This window comes from Euphorbia lathyris, chromosome 10 (genome assembly GCF_963576675.1).
Source record: "Euphorbia lathyris chromosome 10, ddEupLath1.1, whole genome shotgun sequence".
Classification (NCBI taxonomy): domain Eukaryota; kingdom Viridiplantae; phylum Streptophyta; class Magnoliopsida; order Malpighiales; family Euphorbiaceae; genus Euphorbia; species Euphorbia lathyris.
The window spans coordinates 9,740,257-9,760,760 of NC_088919.1; the positions used below are offsets into that span (position 1 = coordinate 9,740,257).

The following is a 20,504-nucleotide window of genomic DNA, read 5'->3' on the forward strand; positions in this document are numbered from 1 at the left end:
TGATTGTACTTTTCCCTTGACTTTATTTCCTTTTCCCCCCTGTTTCTTAAACTAAACATTCCAATAGTTCTTCTTATAAGAGTGATTTTTGGCTCATTCAAAACAAAAAGACGGTTCATCTGATAATTTTCCTTTATGCCAATTTTTGTTCAACGTCAAGAGCTTCTGGTTCGATTCGTTCGTCCTATTTCTTCGTTTTCTAGTGATAATTTGACACACGGTTAGAGTTTATCAAAAGATTTATTATATGCAGTTCTAATTTAAGAATTAATTCATTTAATGAGGAATTAATCTTACTTAGTTAATTCATATCAATTACAATTAAAACCGGTGTTTTTTTTTTTTGGAAATAGTACAAGGTAAATTTATAAAATTTCATACATTAACAATTGTTTCTTACCTTTTTGAAGGAACTGCCAGCATGCCAAAAAGGTTTTAGAAAACTTTCTTACCAAAAAAAAAAAAAAGTTAAGTTCATAATTAAGACTGTAAATAAAAAAGAATATAATGTGTATATAGTTGATTATATAAAAAACCATCGGTTAAGAACCAATGGATGATATGGTGGTCGTCCCCCACTGTAGAATTTCACATCACAAAAACCTTATCAACTTCTTCGCCACGCTTCTCATCCACGCCTTTTTCCTTGTCTATCTCAGCAAAAAGCACTTCCACAATAACAAGCAAATCTTTAATCGGATGGTCATCATCTGCAAAATCAATTCCATAATCCCAAGTAAGTTCTTCCATTGCTCCCACTTCACTATTAGTGAAAAAGGCAAGACGGTAGTAATGCCGATTTGGGGTCTCAACTTCAACTGGAATATGATAGGGGTATTTTACCCCTATCTTTTAGCGTGATTTACGGGTTAATTTTGGATGAAATAAATAAGTTTAATTACAAAAATAGAGTTTTTTAATAAAATACCAAAATAAAAAATAAATTCCGTACTTTCGGTTAATTTTCCTTATGTTTGATTAATATTAGAAAATAAAACGTCAAGCTAACTCGGCTCTCGAGAATTGTATTTCAGGTATGAGCAATGAGTGGAAATCTACCAAAATACGCGGGGCGTATCACTCCTCACGCGGGGCGTGGAACACTTAGTCAGAAATAATTGCCTTATCCGCAGACTCCACGTGGGATCCAACCATTGATACGCGGGGCGTAGATGCAATGATGAGCCCAATCATAAACGTCAGATTGCATTGTCTCCTAAGTCAACCATCGGTACACGAGGCGTGTTTCAGGATACGCAAGGTGTAAATGGTGTATTTCAAGCAATAAAACGCTAGGAGCTCAAACACGCGGGGCGTGGTTGAGACAACAATGTTGAAACACCTTTCCACATAATTTTGATTTGACAAAATTGTTTAAGTATAAATTAAAATACATATTCTAAACACACCAAGTTTAAATGCTTTGATTTATTCTACTAATGTGTTTGTTCAATGTTGAGTATAAATGTTATAAGTCATAAGGATTGGAAGGCCCAAGCCCAATACGGAAGCCAAGGCCCAAGTCAAACAACTCAGTACACTCGGCCCGCGTATGTCAAGACGTTGCCGTTTTGAACAAAACGCAACTCAGCAAACGGAAGGATCTAGAAGACCTTCGGGAACAACTTCACAATGAAGCTGCTGAGTAGTCTCGACAAAGCGTACAAGACAGCAGCTGGCAAAGGAAAACTTCCAGACAAAGTGTTTCCTCTTTTGGCAAAGTTCAGACGACACAGTATGCTGTCCAGTTGACTTTACCATAAAAGGAGAGACCATCTGCTGAGCTGACCGAGGACAGAAGATACACGATTGTGATTGGCCGAGAGCTCTGTACAAGTCAGGATGACAACGACACATAGCCGTTTCCCTCCAACGGTTATTTCGAAATTCGAAATGACCAACGTCCAGACATCTCTATAAATAGTGTCATCACAAGCTTCACAACACACAGAACTTGATCAAGCCATTACGCTGACCAAATCTCTACAAGTTCTGCAAGCAAGAAGCAAAGCAAATTCTTACACTACATTTCTCATATCTGTGTAAAAGTCTAGAGTGATTGTAAATCGTCTAAAGTGTCTTAGCACATCTTTGTATTAGGACAAAAACACTTATCATTTCTAGAGATAGAAAGGAGAGGCTGAGTACTCGGTTTTAAGTACTCAGCGAGAGATTAGGATTGAGTAGAAGTATAGAGGAAGGTACTTTTGTCATACTCAATTGCTGATATTGTAAAAGGTTTGAGGCTCTACCTTTAAAGAGCTCAGTAGAGTATTTGAAATCTCGGAACGTGTTCCGGGGACAGGACGTAGGCTTAGAAGAAGCCGAACCTGGATAAATCTGCTGAGTGAAGTATTTCTTACCTTAACTCCTTATTTATATTGCTTGCTTTAAATAATCAAAACTGACCAAGTAAAGAGGTCAAGTTGAGTTGTGCGCGTTGAACGTCTGAGCTCAGGAATAGACTCTAAATGCTATCTCCTGACTCAAGCTAAGAAACTGACCTAGTCACCTGTTGACTAAGCCAGTATCTTATTGTTTACTCAGCGCCGCTGTTCAAATCTTTTTCTTTAGAAAAAGAAGTCTGCCTAAATTGCAAAAAAAAAGTTTGAATAGTTCCTAACCCCCCCTCCCTTGGAACTATACTTGCAACTAAACAAGGGACCAACAAACAAGACCCGGATTAAGTCCACATATAGGAAATTATTGAAGGAATGGGTCATTATGATCATGTTGCTCCATGCTTTGCTCCATGCTTGTAGGAATGGGAAATATGCACAAAATCATGTTGCTCCATGCTTGTATCTTGTGGAATTATGATTTTGCCCCTAGCTTGATGTGTATAAATAAGAGTGACTAGCACTCATTTGATTCTTCCGACACACTACTCCCCTCGGAAATCAATTAAATGTTCTGTTATTTGTCCTTAAATAAAAAGACGTCGACACAAAGGATCGGTTTTAGTAAGAAATTTTAGTCTTAATTTTGAAGTTCTAGAATTTATGCAAAGCTTAGGTGATACTAAACAAAAACATTGAGTCCTAACCCACATGTCATCTCCATAATGAAACTTAAAAAGGCAATAAAAACGGGATGTTTGAAAATTTAGCGAAGACTCGATAGTACAAAATTTAACCCGAATCTTTGTGAGATATTTTTGAGCCTAAAAGAGTTCGTACGAGAACTCTATGTCCTTCACAATTTTTTGAGAGCTTTGACTTCACTCGAATCATAGAGTTTGCACCTAATACCGGATTTAGTACACTTATTTTGGTTAAAATGGCAATAGATGATAAAACGAATCCACTTAGTCTAATCCTTTTCTTAAATTATTTTTCTCGTTTCATTAACCTCTAGGAAACCCCCTCGAGCCTATTAACCAACGTTTTGTTGTTAACACCCTATTTAACATTTAACCCTTTTTCCTCTAGATTAAATACCAACAAAATCAAGTCGCACCCGAAATAAGCCAAAGGCCTTGACAAGTAAGCACCAAAAGCTTTCGAAACTGTTTTTGTGCCGCTCTAAAACGAAAAAGAAAAATACAATAAAGAGCAAAAAGGCATTCTCAAGCTCTACCCGAGCAATTTCGAGTTATATCTTATGAACTCACCGAGGCCAAAATGAAAATGCGGTATGATCTCTAAATTGGTATTTAAACTCGAGTTTCTAAAAACTAACCGCTAAAAAGCCACCCATATTACAACCCCCCTCCGGGTTCATTTTTAATATTGCCTAAACCATAACATAGGAGGAAAAACCCGGATGAAAATGCAAACTCAAAATGACTTCGAGTAAGTGCAAAGAAGAGTGCTAAAACACCGACCCACCAAAATTTGAGCGAAAGAGTGAAATCCCTTGGTGAGGTACTATCGGGTTCTCAAAAGATAATCAACCCCCGTTAATATTGCCTATTAACTTTGATTATGGAGGTTTCAAACAAGTTTTGGTCACTTGTTTGTTTGCGTAGGTACTTACCGAAAACTTTGCATAAAACTTTAACTTTGAAATCATGCACTTGGTAAAACCAACCGACGGTTTGTTTCTTAATAGCCTCAATCCCTTGTCTTTCGATTTCTTTTACTTGAGGACAAGTAAAATTTTAAAGTCCGAGGAGGTTTGATAGGGGTATTTTACCCCTATCTTTTAGCGTGATTTACAGGTTAATTTTGGATGAAATAAATAAGTTTAATTACAAAAATAGAGTGTTTTAATAAAATAACAAAATAAAAAATAAATTCCGTACTTTCGGTTAATTTTCCTTATGTTTGATTAATATTAGAAAATAAAACGTCAAGCTAACTCGGCTCTCGAGAATTGTATTTCAGGTACGAGCAAGGAGTGGAAATCTACCAAAATACGCGGGGCGTATCACTCCTCACGTGGGGCGTGGAACACTTAGTCAGAAATAATTGCCTTATCCGCAGACTCCACGTGGGATCCAACCATTGATACGCGGGGCGTACCCCAATCTACGCGGGGTGTAGATGCAATGATGAGCCCAATCATAAACGTCAGATTGCATTGTCTCCTAAGTCAACCATCGGTACGCGAGGCGTGTTTCAGGATACGCAAAGCGTAAATGGTGTATTTCAAGCAATAAAACGCCAGGAGCTCAAACACGCGCGGTGTATATCACTATACGCGGGGCGTGGTTGAGACAACAAGACCCGGATTAAGTCCACATGCAGGAAATTATTGAAGGAATGGGTCATTATGATCATGTTGCTCCATGCTTGTAGGAATGGGAAATATGCACAAAATCATGTTGCTCTATGCTTTGCTCCATGCTTGTATCTTGTGGAATTATGATTTTGCTCCTAGCTTTATGTGTATAAATAAGAGTGACTAGCACTCATTTGATACACCCTTTTGATATACAACTTTTTGTATAAATTAAGTTCTTGTTATATAGTTTGAGATTTCATTTTATTTTAGCAAAACTCTATCACCTTTCGGGCTTGTTCGTTGATTCCGGCATTCCGTCAAAGTTCCGTTCCTCCTCCGTTCACCAAGCTTGAAAGCTCCACCTCCAAGTCCTAAGAGACGGCCTTGAGTCCGGTTAGCTAGTTCCGAGGGTGGATTCTTCCCTTTTACTTGCTAATTAGCTTGTACTCTTCCTATGTACTAGGCTGGGTTGTATTTCATATTTACATTCTACATATTTATAATTCATGATTCATAATCTTCTTCTCTATATATGTGTTGATGTTTGTTACTTGTTTTGATACTCGTAATTGATTATTGTGTAGGAGAACGCGATTTCCGACGCCATTCGGGCTATCTTTAGGGATTCATATAGGTGTTGCCTTACCGGAAGTGACGCTCCGGAAACCGTAGGAATTGACAAGCCACGGAACTTACGGGCCCTAATTTCTGGTCCCAAGCATTAGACACGCCTTGACTAGGAACCACGTAGTCTAAGTACTTCACGGGTTGGTCACACTACACGTAGTCGTCATTGCAAGACTAAATCATTAACCGTATATATACTAGGAGTCGTTGTTTATCATATTTATAACTTATCGCCATCCATATCATTTCGGAGAGTTTTGTTATATAAAATTGTCTCACCAATAGTTAGGAGTAGTTTGTAGTTGGTTCCCATATCAACCCCAAAGTATTCACCGCTTAAATAACGTATAAAACCGAATCGTTTAATACTTGCAATTATAAATCCCGTGGATTCGATACCCGGTCTTAACCGGATTATTACTTGATACGACGGGGTACACTTGCCCCTACGTAGTGACGTCTAGTAGATATAAAGCACTTAGAAAGACCATATCCATAGTCATAGCGCAATCATCGGGATATACATTTCGTCGTTAAAAAGAACACTACTAGAGTTCGCGTTATCAGAATATCAATCAAGTTATCATCATTGCATCTATGATTAATAAAGTGAGCAACATTTCCATATAAAGTAGCATCGAGACAAATGGCTTCTTCATCTTTGAGAAGTCTTTCAGAACCCCAATCATCATTGATGGCGTAAACGGCTAGTAGGTAGAGTTTCTTACGACGAAATATATATTACGATAAGTGCGTTATGGCTATGGATGTGATCTTCCTAATTACTTAATCTCTACTAGACGCTACAACTTAGGGGCAAGTGTACCCCGTCGTATCAAGTAATAATCCGGTTAAGACCGGGTATCGAATCCGCGGGATTTATAACTGCAAGTATTAAACGACTCGATTTTGTATGTTATCTAAGCGGTGAATACTTTGAGTTGATTCGGGGAACAACTACAAACTACTCCTACCTGCGGGTGAGGCAAATTTATATAGCAAACTCTACAAAATGATGTGGAAGGCGATAAGTTATAAATATGATAAACAATGACTCTCAATATATAAACGGTTAATGATTTACTCTTGCAATGACGACTACGTGTAGTGTGACCGACCCGTGAAGTACTTAGACTACGTGGTTCCTAGTCAAGGCGTGTCTAATGCTTGGGACCAGAAATTAGGGCCCGTAAGTTCTGTGGTTTGTCAATTCCTACGATTTCCGGAGCGTCACTTCCGGTAAGGCAACACCTATGTGAATCCCTAAAGATAGCCCAAATGGCATCGGAAATCGCGTTCTCCTACACAATAATCAATTACGAGTATCAAAACAAGTAGCAAACATCAACACAAATATAGGAAAAGAGATTATGAATCATAAATTATAAATATGGAGAATGTAAATATGAAATACAACCAAGCCTAGTACATAGGAAGAGTACAAGCTAATTAGCAAGTGAAAAGGGAAGAATCCACCCTCGGAACTAGCTAACCGGACTCAAAGCCGTCTCTTAGGTCTTGGAGGTGGAGCTTTCGAGCTTGGTGAACGGAGATGGAACAAAACTTCGATGGAATGCCGGAATCAACGAACAAGCTCTCAAGGTGGAAGAGAATTGCTATATAAAGCCTAAAAATAAAATCTGAAACTACAATAGCAAGAACTTAATCTATATCAAGAGTTTCTTTTTATGCAAAAGAGAATGTATGAAATGAGTGCTAGTCACTCCTATTTATACACATCAAGCTAGGGTAGATTTGTAATTTCACAAAGTACAAGCATGGAGCAACATTATTTCCTGCAGAATTCCCATGATACGCCTCGCGTATGGTGGAGTACGCCCCGCGTAATTGCCCATTCCGTCAGAAATCTCCTGCATGTGGACCAAATCCAGATCTTGTTGTCTCAAACACGCCCCGCGTAGACTGGGATGCGCCTCGCGTGTTTGAGTTTCTGAGATTTTATTGCTTGAATTGGGCCATTTACGCACCGCGTAGCTGAGGCACGCCCCGCGTAAATGAGTCTCTAAGCTTTTTGCGTTGAAGAACTTCCTTACACGCCCCGCGTGTAAGGTGGTACGTCCCGCGTAGGGTAGTTGACTCAGGGAGACCATGCAGTCTGACTTTCAAGATTAGGCTTATCATTTCTGACACATGTTCCACGCCCCGCGTGGTTGTTGATACGCCTCGCGTATTGCTGAGTAGATCCCACGTGGTACCTGTGGATAAGGCAATTATTTCTGACCAAGTGTTCCACGCCCCGCGTATTTTGGTAGATTTTCACTTCTTGCTCGTACCTGAAATACAATTCTCGAAAGCCGAGTTAGATTGACGTTTTATTTTCTAAATTAATCAAAAATAAGGAAAATTATCCAAAAGTACGGAATTTATTTTTATTTCGTTATTTTATTTAAAACACTCTATTTTTGTAATTAAACTTATTTATTTCATCCAAAATTAAACCATGAATCACGCTAAAAGATAGGGACGAAACGCCCCTATCAAACCTCCTCGGACTTTAAAGTTTTACTTGTCCTCAAGTAAAAGAAATCGAAAGACAAGGGATTGAGATTATTAAGAAACAAACCGTCGGTTGGTTTTACCAAGTGCGTGATTCCGAAGCTAAAGTTTTATACAAAGTTTTCGGTAAGTACCTACGCAAACAAATGAGTGACCAAAACTTGCTTGAAACCTCCATGATCAAATTTAATAGGCAATATTAACGGGGGTCGATTATCTTTTGAGAACCCGATAGTACCTCACCAAGGGATTTCACTCTTACGCTCAAATTTTGGTGGGTCGGTGTTTTTGCACTCTTCTTTGCACTTACTCGAAGTCACTTTGAGTTTGCATTTTCATCCGGGTTTTTCCTCCTATGTTATGGTCTAGGCAATATTAAAAATGAACCCGGAGGGGGGTTGTAATGTGGGTGGATTTTTAGTGGTTAATTTTTAAGAACTCGAGTTTAAACACCATTTTGATGATCGCACCGTGTTTTTATTTTGGCCTTGGCAAGTTTGTAAAATAATCTTGAAATTGCTCGGGTGGAGCTTGAGAATGCCTTTTGCTCTTTATTGTGTTTTTTTTTTTTTTTTTTTTTGTTTTGAGAGCGGCACAAAAACGATTTCGAAAGCTTATGGTGCTTACTTATCAAGGGCTTGGCTTATTTCGGGTGCGATTTGATTTTGTTGGTATTTAAACAAGAGGAAAAAGGGTTAATTGTTAAAAGGGTATTAGCAAGAAAAGTCGCTTATTAGGCTCGAGGGGGTTTCCTAGAGGTTGATGAAAATGAGAAAAAATAATTTAAGAAAAGAATTAGACTACGTGGGTTCGTTTTATCATCTATTGCCACTTTAACCAAAATAAGTGTACTTAACCCTGTATTAGGTGCAAACTCTATGAGTCGAGTGAAGTCAAAGCTCTCAAAAATTGTGAAAGAAATAGAGTTCTCGTACGAACTCTTTTAGGCTCAAAATTACCTCACACAATTCGGGTTTAAATTGCGTACGTTCAAGTTCTCGTCGAATTTTCAACTATCCCGTTTTTATTGCCTTTTTTAATTTTATTATGGAGATAACCTGTGGGTTAGGACTCAATGCTTTTGTTTAGTATGAACCTAGGCTTTGCATAAATTCTAAAGTTTCAGAATTAAGACTAAAATTTCTTACTAAAACCGATCCTTTGTATGAATGACTTTACATCTAAGGACAAATAACGAAACTTTAATTAATTTCCGAGGGGGGCAGTGTGTCGGAAAAATTAAAGAATAAATTAGTTTAATTATTTTGTTGTTTATTTAATTTTTTTATTTTTGTTTTTGTTAGTGCAAAACAAACGGTAAGTGCGGGGTTGCACGACCCTCCGCGTTATTAAAATGACGCATATTCCAAGGGCGTCGCAAAAGAAAAGAAAAAACAAAAACAAAAAGAAAGATTGAATTTAAAGTAAAAATAGGACCCTTGAAGGTCAGGTCCTACGCGAGGCGTGCCCAGGTAGGCGCCCCGCGTAGGAGGTGCAATTTCAGCCATTTTTGGCCAGAGACTCAAATACACGGGGAGCAGGAAGGGGGCGCCCCGCGTGTTTGAGTTTCTGGGCTTTTTATGCTTGAATTGGGCCATTTACGCACCGCGTAGCTAAGGCACGCCCCGCGTAAATGAGTCTCTGAGCTTTTTGCGTTGAAGAACTTCCTTACACGCCCCGCATGTAAGGTGGTACGTCCCGCGTAGGGTAGTTGACTCAGGGAGACCATGCAGTCTGACTTTCAGGATTATGCTTATCATTTCTGACACATGTTCCACGCCCCGCGTGGTTATTGATACGCCTCGCGTATTGCTGAGTAGATCCCACGTGGTACCTGTGGATAAGGCAATTATTTCTGACTAAGTGTTTCACGCCCCGCGTGAGGATTGATACGCCCCGCGTATTTTGGTAGATTTTCACTTCTTGCTCGTACCTGAAATACAATTCTCGAGAGCCGAAGGAAAATTATCCGAAAGTACGGAATTTATTTTTATTTCGTTATTTTATTTAAAACACTCTATTTTTGCAATTAAACTTATTTATTTCATCCAAAATTAAACCGTGAATCACGCTAAAAGATAGGGACGAAACGCCCCTATCAATATTCTTGATCATTTCGTTGCCTCCGCTCCACCATCACCTCAGGCGGACCATCGATTATCCTCTTATTATTGTTTTTTTTTGCATCCCAGATTCGGTACGAGCATGATCACTTGCACCATTAGTTGGTGCTTCACCTGCATACCGGTAGAGTGCAAAGCCACCGTTGACAGTCGGGTTGGGAAAGTTACTTCCAATATTTGGAGGAAATGTCATCCCCATCACTGGCCCTATTTTGAAAATTGCATCCAAATAAACATTTATGTTTTGCACCAGTGTCATCAGTGTTGTCAACGAAGCCCTAGAGGTGGCCGAGGTAGACTCCTTACTTCTTGAACAATGGCTGCTTTTACCGATAAAATCCTCTATTGTTATCTCTCTTTGGGTTAGATGGCATAGGGGCAGAGGCAATAGTGGTGTCTCAATCGGAGCATCGAGTTTGAGGTTAGGTTTTAGGTTGTCATCATCATCAGGCTGATCATTCTGAATCTCCGACCAAACTTCATCCACATTTTTCATTTAGATAGGTTTGAGCTCAAAAATCAAATCTCAAATTCAGCCCATATAATTTATATATTTATATTTAAGTATAAATTCTATTTTTTATTATTGAAAATTCATATATATATATAAGTCATCATGAAGAAGTTGTTTGTTGATATAAAATTCTCTTGAAATAACATTCAATTCATTAAAAACATTTTCTGTGACGGCTGAAAACGTTGGGCTTGTAGGCAAGTCCATTTCAGGAATGTGAGATTGATTATGTTGGTTTTGGGTGTTATGGGTCTCCTCAATACGAGCTTGAGTTCCAGAACTCTCTGCTCTATTATGATTGTCATAAACTACCCTGGGTATCACTGAGGTGAAATTTACACCTCTTAAAATAGAATCAGGAATCTCAGAAGTTGAATGATATATATATATATATATATATATATATATATATGAATTTTCAATAATAAAAAATAGAATTTATACTTAAATATAAATATATAAATTTATTAATTAATATTAATAGACGGATAGGCCGGATCGGCCCGTACTATTTTTATAAATCTCAAGCATGCCCAAAAAATAAGCAGGTTTGAACGGACTTTGGTTGGTCTAGGCTTAAGGTCAAATTTTCTTGTCTAAGTCCGGTTTAGGGGGACACGAGCCTGGGAGCTACTTCGGCTCGTGAACATGTCTAATTATAAGGCTCTTACAGATAAACTAAACTGTTTAATAATTTAAATATTTGATGGACTAAACTGTTTAGAATAAAACTTAAAAATCTTATAATGTATTATAAATGTAAAAAAAAATTATAAGGCTCTCAGATCTGTTGTCATGGTGAAGAATTTTTATGAAGATGGAGAATTTTGAGATCTATCTTCTCTCTCTCAGATCTATTTCTCTCTTTTAGATCTATCTCCTCTCTTTCAGATCTCTCTTCTCTCTCTAAAACACAGGATCAATTTTATAACTCAATTTTCTCTCTCTCTCTCTCAATTAGTTATAACTAAATTAACTATAACTAATAGTAGAATTTAAGAAAAGTAAATCTCTCTCTTTCTCTCTCTCGGCGATGACCAAGGCGATCGTGAAGGTTAAAGGGGATATGTCGGTGAAGGCAGGCGGCTGGCCTGTGTCGGATCTGGTGGTGGCGGGGCGCGGGCGGGGCAATGACTCCGGGATCGATGAGGCGTGGGCGGCGGCAGATGATGGGAGATCCGAGGGATCTCCTCGGGGGAGGAGGAGGAGGAGGCGGAGCAGCGGGATTCGGAGGGATCGGTCGAGGGATAGGAGTAGATCGGAGTGGGTGGATGGTGGGGAGGCGGATCCGGCGGTTTCGACGGGGGGTGCTAGGGGTGCGTCGATGCCGTTGGGGGCTTCTAGGGATGCGGCGGCCGATCGGGGGCTGGAAGGTGTTGGTGCCGTGGCCGCGGCCCTGGACTCGTTTTTCGCGGAGGGACGCGCGCATGATTCCGGAGTTAGAGGGCCACTTCTGGTGCTTGGGCCACAGGGAGTACCGGCCGTCTCTCCCCAGCAGGATGAGCATGCCGTGCGACTTTTGTTGGCCGCGCAGGCCGCGCTGGCCGCGCTGGCCGCGAAGGCCGTGCTGGCCGCGAAGGCCGTGCTGGCCGCGCAAGCCGCACAGACTGCGCAAGCCGCTCAAGCGGGAGTTTCCGTGGATTTGGGAGGCCCCTCCTGGAGGGATAAGTTGCTAGGGGTGTCAGAGGAGGATCCCATGATGGAGGTGGATGCTTTTGAGAATGATTCCGGGGATTTTCTCTTTGATTCCGATTCTGAGGATGGAGAGCCTGATAACCCGCTGTGTCCTAGGATCCGGCTGTCCTCAGATGACAAGCGGGTGATGAGATCGAAGTGGAAATTGGCGTTAATCGTCACTGTGTTGGGGAAAAAGATCAGTTTCAATTATTTTTCCCAGAGGATCCAGGCTCAATGGGCAAAGAAAGGAAAGGTTACTATCACAGACCTTGAAAATGACTATTATGTCATTAAATTCACAAGGGCTGAGGATTTCAATGCTGTTGTGAATGGTGGTCCGTATATTATCTCCAACCATGTGTTGGCTCTAAGACCTTGGGTCCCAAATTTTGATACCCATGATTGCTCTGTTAACAGGATCCTTACTTGGGTTAGGTTCCCGGGCCTACCTCTTGAATACTACAGTGATAGGTTCCTGAACAAGATTGGTAGCCTTATTGGGAAAGTCCACCATGTTGATAAGACTACCATTGGGGCATTGAGAAGCAAGTTTGCCAGGGTCTGTATCGATATTGATCTCGCTAAGCCTCTTCTTTCTCAGTTCTGTACTCAAAACAAGGTCTATCATATTGAATATGAAGGTATACACAACATCTGCTATGAATGTGGTATGTTTGGCCATACCCTTGAGGGTTGTCCTAAGAGGAGGAAGGACGTGGAGGAGTTGGTGCAACCTATCATAGGCGAAGCTGAGAAGAGTCAAGGGGAAGTAAGGAGCTTTGGCCCATGGATGCTTGCCAAGAGGCCAGTGAGAAGGAAGCCACGGGCTAATGTTAATGCTAATCATTCACCAGATATCAGTACGAAGATGACTACTCTCCAGATTGCTCCTGAGATCAAGGTCAGACCCCCGGATATTAAGAAGGGGATTGAGACTGGAGTGGACTCAGCTTCAGGTTCCGGGTCAAGGTTCGGTGTTTTGTCTATGGAGGAAGATCAGGACTCGGATCCTTCTGATAAGCAGATTGATTTAAGCATGCCTGGTCTGGAGTCGGTAGAGCATGCCTCTAGTCTGGGTAATTCTATTAATCCTCTCTTTGTCTCTAATGCTTCTGCTAAAGGCAAAGAGATTCCCCAGTCTATCCTGTCAGCTGGGAAGGGTTTGAGTAGGGAGGCGAGTACTCTACATCCTCCTGTTGATGCTCCTATTGGTAAGACTATAGGAGTGAGTAAGTTAAACATGAAGAATCCCAAAGGGAAACCTAAAAAGAACCTTCATGGTTTGAATTCTTTGGATAAAATGGGTCCTTCTGGGACCGGCTCTAGGCTCTCCGGAGCCCCGAACAAATACCTGATCTAGGGTTTGGGCCTGCGTTTGTAGTCTCCCCCTCTGATGGACTTCTTCGTTTGGAATGTTAGAGGTGCGGCGAGCAAGGCTACCCGCATTCATGTCAATGATCTCATTAAACAGTTTAACCCTTCCTGCTTTGTCCTTCTTGAGACCAAGGTTAGTGGAGCCAAAGCAGATGAGGTGTTTAGAAAGTTTAAGAATTGGAATTGCGTCAGGTCGGAGGCTACTGGCCGGGCAGGGGGGATTTGGCTCTTTTGGAAGCCAGGTCAAGTCAATATTGATATTGTTACTATGGACAGTCAATTCATCCATAGTAAGGTGTGTTACCCGGGTAATAAACCCTTCTTTATTACCTTCGTCTATGCTGATCCTGTTTCGACTAACCGAAGAAGGCTGTGGGAGATCCTTCATTCTTTTAGCTCTAACATGGTGGAGGCGTGGTTGGTTGCCGGGGATTTTAATGACATTGCCCTCTTGAGTGATCAGAGAGGAGGGGGTAATCATTATGTGAACCGGTGTCTTAATCATAAGCAAAGTATGGATATGTGCGGGCTTTCGGATCTGGGTGCTGCTGGCCACAAATTTACCTGGAAAAGGAATAGTGTGTTTGTTAGGTTGGATAAGGTGTACGCTAATGTTGCAGCGATTTATAGGTTTTCTGAGGTCAATGTACTTAATCTCCCTTTCCGTCACTCAGACCATTGCCCTATCCTCATTAATTTGGTCAAAGGAAATCGGCTGAAAGGTAATAGACCTTTTAGGTATCTGGTGGCTTAGGAGTCTCACCCCGAGTTTAAGGATTTCGTTAAAAGCAATTGGCATCCCCACTCTGATGTTCTCCTCGCTACTGAGGAATTCAGGAGGAATGTGGCTGTTTGGAATAAAGATACTTTTGGTCATATTATCAGGAGGAAGAACAAACTCTTGAGGAGAATGGAAGGTGTTCAGCGTAGCTTGGAGATTCGTTTTGATCATAGCCTGAATGGTCACCTAAGAGCTCTTCAGAACGAGTTGGAAGCTGTGCTTAGACAGGAAGAGCTTCTATGGTTCCAGAAATCTAGGAAGGCTTGGATTCAAGACGGGGACCGGAATACCAGGTTTTTCCACCTCTCAACGATCATTAGGAGACAGCGAAATAGGATCGAGGCTATTAAAGTCGCCAGTGGTGAGTGGATTTTTGAGGAGGAGGACATTCGGCGCCTTGCCCTTGATTTCTACAAGGACCTGTTCAGAGAGGAAGCTGTGGACCTAGAGAGTGCCCACTCTGGCATTTCCTTTCCTCGTTTGGGGGAGGATGCTATTAATAATGCTTTCCATCCCATTGAGCTTAAAGAGATTGATCTGGCCTTCTCCAGCATCGGTTCCACTAAGGCTCCTGGTATTGATGGTATCCCCGCTAGTTTCTATCATAAACACTGGGATACTGTTAAAGAGGGTATATACAGCTTTGTGTTAGGTGTCTTTGGTGGTTCGAACGATATCAGTTTGGTTAATAAAACCCTCCTTGTCTTGATTCCTAAGGTTACCAAGCCTTCTTCCTTTCTCCAGATGAGACCCATCAGTCTTTGTAATGTCTTGTATAAAGCTATTACTAAGATTGTGGCTAATAGAATCCGGAAGATCCTTCCGGATATTATCAGCCAAAATCAAGGGAGCTTTTTTCCTGGAAGACAATTGATGGATAACGTTGTTATTGCCCAGGAGGTTGTCCATTCTATGAAGATTAAGAAAAGCAAGAAAGGGATCGTGGCTCTCAAGCTGGATCTGGAGAAAGCCTATGATAGGTTGAACTGGAGCTTTCTTCTGGATAGTTTAGCCAAAGCTGGTATCCCGGAGAACTGGAGGAATTTGATTGGAAAGTGTATCTCCTCTCCTGTTTTCCAGGTTATGATCAATGGGGATATGTCGGATGAGTTCTCTCCATCCAGGGGTATTCGTCAAGGGGATCTTATGAGCCCCTTCCTATTTGTTATTGCCATGGAAAGATTGTCTCACCTGATCCAAGAGGCGGTGAGCAAAGGGACTCTCCACCCTGTTTCCATCAACAGACATTGCCCCCCTGTTACCCATTTACTCTTTGCTGATGATGTCATGCTTTTTGTGGAGGGTAATGAGGAACAAATTAAGGCTGTGATGGATATCCTCGACTGCTTTTGTGAGGCTTCTGGCCAGAAGATTAACATCCATAAATCTCGTATGCTTTGTTCCAAGAATATGGATAATAGCTTGTGTAGAAGACTGAGTGAGATGTCTGGCATTCCCCTGACTCAATCGTTTGGGAAATACCTTGGGGTCCCTCTTCATAGTGACAGGGTGTCCAAAGCCTCTTTTAAAGACATTTTGGACAAATCTAACGGTTTGTGTGCTAGCTGGAAAGCTAATTCTCTTTCCCTTGCAGGTCGCCTTACTTTAATCCAGTCTATCAACTGCGCTGCTCCAAATCACATCATGCAAGCCTGTAAGCTCCTTGACCCGGTCCTCAACGACCTTGATAAAATTAATCGGCGTTTTCTGTGGAGAGAGTCTGGGGATGGGAGGAAGATTCACCTGGTCCCTTGGAAGGAAGCCTGCCAGCCTAAGAGCAGGGGGGGTCTTGGTATAAGGCAAGCTAAAGACAATAATAAAGTCCTGTTAATGAAGCTTCTTTGGAGAATGTGGCAATCCCCCTCCTCCCTTTGGGTTCATCTTCTGTGCGGCAAGTATAGGAAAGATAGAATCTTTGGTGGCCCGAAGGAGAGGGTTGTCAGCTGTTCCTTCCTCTGGAAAGGGCTTAGTGCTGGTTTTGCCGAGTTCTGTACGGGGATTGGCTTGGAGGTGGGTAATGGGAGATCCATTAGTTTCTGGTATGACACCTGGATTGGTGACAAACCGTTGATTGAGGTGTGCATCGCCCCTCCGCCGAATGATCTCCTCTCCTGGAGAATTGCTGATGTGGTGGACTCGAAGGGAGACTGGATCTGGTCTAAGTTCGACTCCTTTCTTAGCCTGGAGACCCTCCTTAATATTAGAGGTGTGAAGATTAGTAATCAGGAGGAGGATAAGGACAGACACTGCTGGGCCTTGACTAATAATGGTTCTTATTCTTGCAAATCGGCCTATGAAGCTTTTACCCCTAATAGGGCTGATCCTCCCTTGGAAATTTGGAAGTCCATTTGGGCCCTCAAAGTCCCCTACCGCATTAGGAGTTTCCTATGGCTGGGAGTCAAAGACAGGCTCCTCACGAATGCAGATAGACACAGAAGGCACTTGGCTGTATCTGGTGCCTGTAGCAGATGCAGAAGCCATGTGGAAACCTTGTGCCATGCTTTGAGGGATTGCCCGAATAGTAGAAAGGTTTGGGAAGGGGTCCTTCCTCACCACATCCTTCCTTCCTTTATGGGGTTCTCTGATATTGACTGGTTCTCTGAAGGCGTTAATGGGAATTTGTTGGCCAGTATGGAGCACGGGGCTATTCTCTTCGCTATTATTTGTCACCAAATGTGGAAATGGAGGAATGAAGAGTTATTTGCTGAGAAGACTGTCTTTATTCCTGACCTCCGGTTTTACTTCTCGAAAAAACTCTCTGTTATTACAAAGAGTTTTGAAGGAGAGCCCTGGTTCACCCCTCCCCGGTTAAAGAGGTCCAGTTAGTTGGTTGGAGGAAGCCCAGGGAAGGGGTTGTCAAGTTGAATACGGATGGCTCCTGCCTTAATAATGGCAGAATTGCTGCTGGTGGAGTTCTTCGGGATGCTGGTGGCGCCTGGCTGGCTGGGTTTACCCATAACTTAGGTACGGGCTCCTCCTTTACTGCGGAGCTCTGGGGGATCTTGTCTGGCATTAAACTCGCCATTCGCATGGATGTTAAAAGACTTTCGGTGGAGTCTGACAATTTGGAGGCTATCAACAGGATTTCGGATAGACAGGCTGTTTGTCTTAAGAGTCAGAATCTCATTAAAGCCATCTTGAGGCTTCGTCCTGCCTTCGATTCTCTTACCTTCTCCCATATTTATAGGGAGCAAAACTGCGTGGCGGATCGCTTGGCAGCTGCTGGGCATGGGGGAATGTTAGGTGTTTCTACCCTTTCCGTTCCTCCTTCTTTTCTGTTACCTTCTCTTCTTGAGGATAGGATTGGGGTCAGTCTTCCTAGACTGATCCCGAGTTAGGTTTTTGTTTGTTTGTTTTTTTTCCCTTCTTACCAAAAAAAATAAATGTAAAAAAAAAAAAACTTTTTTACTAAACAATGTTAGTGTTAGGTAAAAACGTAAGGAGTTAATAAATTATTTACCGAATAAAAAACCATTAATTTGTTTTTTTATAATCAATTTATGCTTTGATGTAGGTTGTGTTATTAATGTCAGAAGCACACAATAAATACTCTTAATTTTCCATATATATATATAATGAGACAGCTATAAACAGACGAAGCTTTGAACTACAAAATTATTTAGTAAAGTGATTTAGGCTAAAAAAAAATATCATTATACCTTGATCTTTCATTTTTTAGTTCATTAAGCCCTTAATTTTTTATTTGGATACGTTTAGCCCCTGATTATTTATTTTTGGTCTCATTAAACCCTTCATGACTAAATTAATAAGTTGTGAACATTTAATTCTATTAAAAATACGTTATTGATTTCATATGTATTTGAAATTATTAAAAAAAATATTTTTTTTACAGTTTGAATTAAGATTTGTACTGTTTTCTTATAGACACATTACACATCCAAAACTGATTTCAAACAGTTAAAATATACAAATTTCAAATACAGGTACAATGAATAACAATCTGTTAACCGAATTTTATGTTCAAAATTACTTTTTTTGGTCACCAAGGGCTTAATGAGGCAAAAAATAAATGATCGGAGGACTTAATGTATTCAAATAACAGATCAAGGGCTTACTGAACTAAAATGAAAGATTAGGTGCTTATGCTTTTTGCCTTTGATTTATGATGCCGCTCACCAGGAAGCATGTCCATAACACGTATTTAGCCACAAACAATTATGTATAAATTATTATAAATAATAAGACACTTTTAAAAGTGAAAATAATACTTAACTTGAAATCTCATGAAATAGTTTATTATGAATGCAAATGCTAAATTAAAAATGCATAACATATCATTAACTCACAGATTATCCCTAGCTGACAGTCCTAGTTCTTAGGTGTTGCTCCTCCTATCAGGTGAGTATCGAAAATTCGACAGAGTCTCCTCTGTAAAACGAATATCCCCCTAATAGTAACTAGGGTCAGCCCTGCATAAAAATATGCATCTATATTAAATAAACCGACAGTCCAAGTCGAGACTCCACACTCTACAAATTAATAACCCGACTCGACAACTTCAAATCAATCGTACTAAATAAACCTTATATTCTTATTCCACAACTCCAATCTAAACCATATTTAATTAAGGATTATAGTATTTGTTCAAAACTAACATATAGATATATAAAGTACTATTTTTCTCAAGAATGTATATCAGGCTTAGTCATTTTGTTTGATATATCCCTTCTTAACTACTAAAATTTTAATTTCAACTTCTCCACTAATTCAATTCGCTCATTTAATATAGGATAAAGTTCAAATAAAACCCATGTGGTTTCACTGATTTTCAGATAAAGGATTGTGGTTTAATTTTTGTCAAAACGAGGATTGAAGTTTCGAACTTTTAATAAAACAAGGACCTTTTGAATTAATGCTATTAAAATCATCTTTAAAGACCTGAAAATAAAAATTTTCAAGAATTAAAGTTGTTCAATGTCGCATTTTCTATGAAACTACATTTTCGATTTTCGAAAATCATCTTTTTTGGAACTTTCTCTCTCTAAACATTAACTTTCTCTCTCTTTACCAAACATCATCTAAACAATCTCAAAATAAAAATATTGAAGAATTCAAATTACTTAGAATATTAGTAGTTCTTAAAATATGTCATTTTTGAAGTCGTCAAAGGTGATTTTAATAGTATCAATCGAAAAAGTCCTTATTTTGCTAAAATTAAAAACTTCAATCCTCGTTTTGATAAAAAGTAAATCACGGTCCTTTATCTGAAAATTAAAACCTCAATCTTCGTTTTGATAAAAAATAAATCACGGTCTTTTATCTGAAAATTAGTGAAACCACAGGAGTTTTATTTGAATTTACCCTTAATTATGTACATCCCCAAAAATCCAAAATTTATCATTTGAAAAAAAATATAAAATTATATACTAAGTATTTAATTATTTAAATATACTTTTAGAGCTAGGATTTTAGTAAAATAACCTGTTAAGATGCTAGTCTGCCTCTTATAAATTTCCCGATCACCAGAATATTACTCCGGTGATCGAAATCTTTTCAAAAAGTTCACCAATACAGAGGGAAGTATATCTGTTAATTCCCCTCACATCCAACAGATCAAGAATGCCCTTAAAATAGTTGAAAATTCCAGAGTTAGAGATGAAATATATTTTTCCAGCGAAGCTCCGACCATTGGAGGAAAACCACTGCATGCTCCGATTATCAACATACGCAAGGGTTTTCCGGCCTCCTGAGTCCATTTTCAATGTTAGATTTGAGAAAAAATGAGCAGAAGGTAGAGAAACGAAAGAGATAGCCCAAATGACGAATTTTCTTTCTCCGAAAACTTAATAAGAACTTAAAATCACACTCTAAAACTTACATATACTTATAGATGGGTTCAAGAGCTTCGGTTTGGTATAAAAAACGTGAAAAACGGTGGCCGGATGAGGGAGAACGAAGTGCCGCCGATATTGAACGTGGGATGGCGTTGGAAGCGCTGGAAAATGAGGAAGAAGGGAAGTGGTTGAATCTGTATCCATCCCATTTCCACTTTTACATATTTAAATATGTAAATATCAATTTAACCCTTATAATTTCAATCTAATTTTAGCCTTCCTTTCATTTGTTGGTGTGATTTATAGTTTCCTTAAAAACAATTTCATGAACTAAATTAATATTTAAACCTTTTATTATTATTATTATTATTATTATTATTATTATTATTATTATTATATATATATATATATAATTTTTTTTGTTCAGG

At 39.8% G+C, this 20,504-nt stretch overlaps 1 long non-coding RNA gene across 3 annotated transcripts; it reads right to left on the reverse strand.

Moving 5' to 3' along the window:
- Positions 1 to 364: 364 nt before the first annotated feature.
- LOC136209221 (uncharacterized) lies at positions 365 to 20,260 on the reverse strand. 3 transcript variants are annotated; one of them, XR_010677429.1, is made up of 5 exons: positions 20,121 to 20,260; positions 19,724 to 19,988; positions 18,589 to 18,711; positions 9,419 to 9,745; positions 6,694 to 7,589 (listed from the first exon to the last, which is right to left on the reverse strand). It is a non-coding gene; the product is annotated as an uncharacterized lncRNA (long non-coding RNA). The 3 variants fall into 3 exon arrangements; XR_010677428.1 differs by lacking the exons at positions 6,694 to 7,589; positions 9,419 to 9,745 and adding an exon at positions 365 to 710; XR_010677430.1 differs by lacking the exon at positions 9,419 to 9,745.
- Positions 20,261 to 20,504: the final 244 nt, after the last annotated feature.